Below are 2,186 nucleotides of genomic sequence, written 5' to 3'. Positions count from 1 at the left end.
AATTAGAATTAAATGTACTGGACAAAAATAAAATATGGTCATGTGATGCAGCATTTCTAAAAATGTTTGTTCTGTGATTAATGTTTCCATGATCAAGTGGTGGATGTAGGAGTGTTATATATATATATATATATATATATATATATATATATATATATATATATATAAATATATATAATTATAATACTAAAGAGAATATATACATCATAAATAACATTCAGAGCACCTTAAAAAAATAAAAAATGAAAAAATAATAAATCCACCCACATTGCGGCAAGACACGACCCACTTCCGCCATTCGCAGCGAGGCTTCAAACGTCATCCATGACGTCGGATGCCGTAAACACTTCCGGGATTTCTACACACACGGCGCGCTTCGGTCTGTCACTAGTTTCTATTTCCGCTCCGTTGTTGTTGTTTTTATTATCATTATTATGCACTTTCACTACTTGTGTATTTACACAGAAGTCCATGCACTGAGCAAAACAGTGTAAATGCAACCGACTCCCCACAGTTTTTACAGCCTACAGTTCTACAGGAAAGTGTAAGTGTGAGACTTGGATTTATGACTGTTCAGTTGTAGAATAAATTAATGGTCTGTGAAAGCAGGAAAAAATAGTTTCTATTTCCGCCATCGCTGTGCACGCGCGCATGCGTCATTAACACATTAACTCCGGAGTGACGCGTTTGATTTTTTCCCGACACTCTTTGTTACACATGGTCTTTCTACTTTAATAGCTGGTAATAGATTATTTCCCATGTATATCAGAAACATGCTTTACATACTGTAATCTTGGAATTAGGATTAAATGTACTGGACAAAAATAAAATATGGTCATGTGATGCAGCATTTCTGTGATTAATGTTTCCATGATCAGGTGGTGGATGTAGGAGTGTTGGGTCAGAGGCTGATGAAAAACCAACTCATGAAGGTTTGGGAGAAAAAACTAGCCATTGATCGTCAAACATCTAAAAAAAGTGCAGTTACTATGATTGCATATATTAAAGTTGCTGCATTTAAAATGCTTTTAGCTGGACTCTGAGTAGTGCAGTGGTAAAGTGCTCCCTAGTTCGGTTCCCTGGTGATGCTGTAACCTCTCGCAGCCAGAGATCCAGACAGAGCTGATCGGCCGAGCTCGCTCAGCGGGGAGGGATGAGAGGTACTTAGTACTTATATATATATATATATATATATATATATATACTTTTTTTCATACAGTGAAGGTTGCATGTATTTTCAGTCTTTTTTTTTGTGTTTTTAATTTGACCAGACCTGCAGGAGTTTGAAGGAGGATGCATGTTTTTCAGTGAGCAGCTTGAAGTTTCATCCATCTCCCTCCTAATCCCCTCTTCAACTGCTGTCTTGAACCTCATCAAGATGGGAGATCATTCCTGGTGTGCTTGTCTAGTCTGTTAATGTTAAGCCTTACAGAAGTTTATATGTAAATAGTTGCATACCGCTGACTGTTGTAACTCACATGTATGCCTAGGGTTAGGGTTAGGGTTAGGGTTAGGGTTAGGGTTAGGGTTAGGGTTAGGGTTAGGGTTAGGGTTAGGGTTAGGGTTAGGGTTAGGGTTAGGGTTAGGGTTAGGGTTAGGGTAAAATAATCCGCTGCCCCGGGAAGAACCCGGAACCAGCGTTGTGCACGGGCCAGCCACTCAGGCCTCATTTTCAGCCTCCTCCACTATGACGGTCGACCGGTGTCGCCTGTTTAAATTTTAAGAGCTAAAGACTTTGCTTTTAGCTAAATTATTGTAAAGACCCTCCATGAGCCGAGATACCCGCTTAAGGGTTAAAATTTAAATCAGGGCCTGGGGGTTGAGATTCGGGGTCATTTCTAGTTAAAGTTAGGCCATTGTACGACGAAGGCTAACGACCGTGTAATAACCTATGTTAGTGTAAATGCCTGTGACTTTAAGGTCAAACATGGGCACCGAGTAAGGTAAGGGTTATGGAAAATAGGTAGGGTTAAAGACAATAAGGGTAACGGTCCCGGGACAGGGTCCAAGGCAAGGAACTTTGGGGTTAGGATAGGTTTGGGGAGAGGTTGGGAAGACTCGGTTCCCTGCAGACCTAAAACCTAAAGTTAAGGGTCAGAGGTCAAATACATTTAAGGTTAATGTTAAGACTTAAAACATTATATTTAAAGCTAATAGGGTTCTAAGAGTTTAGGGTTGAAACTAAC

General features: G+C 39.8%; 1 long non-coding RNA gene across 1 annotated transcript; it reads left to right on the top strand.

The window, feature by feature from the left end:
- The first annotated feature begins 360 nt into the window (after window positions 1–360).
- Window positions 361–1,385, top strand: LOC128517104 (uncharacterized). Its single transcript, XR_008356791.1, has 3 exons — window positions 361–544; window positions 879–1,160; window positions 1,272–1,385. It is a non-coding gene; the product is annotated as an uncharacterized LOC128517104 (long non-coding RNA).
- The last annotated feature ends 801 nt before the right edge of the window (window positions 1,386–2,186 follow it).

Source organism: Clarias gariepinus, unplaced genomic scaffold, assembly GCF_024256425.1.
Source record: "Clarias gariepinus isolate MV-2021 ecotype Netherlands unplaced genomic scaffold, CGAR_prim_01v2 scaffold_34, whole genome shotgun sequence".
In the NCBI taxonomy this organism is placed as follows: domain Eukaryota; kingdom Metazoa; phylum Chordata; class Actinopteri; order Siluriformes; family Clariidae; genus Clarias; species Clarias gariepinus.
This window is presented reverse-complemented; position numbering and strand designations above follow the sequence as displayed.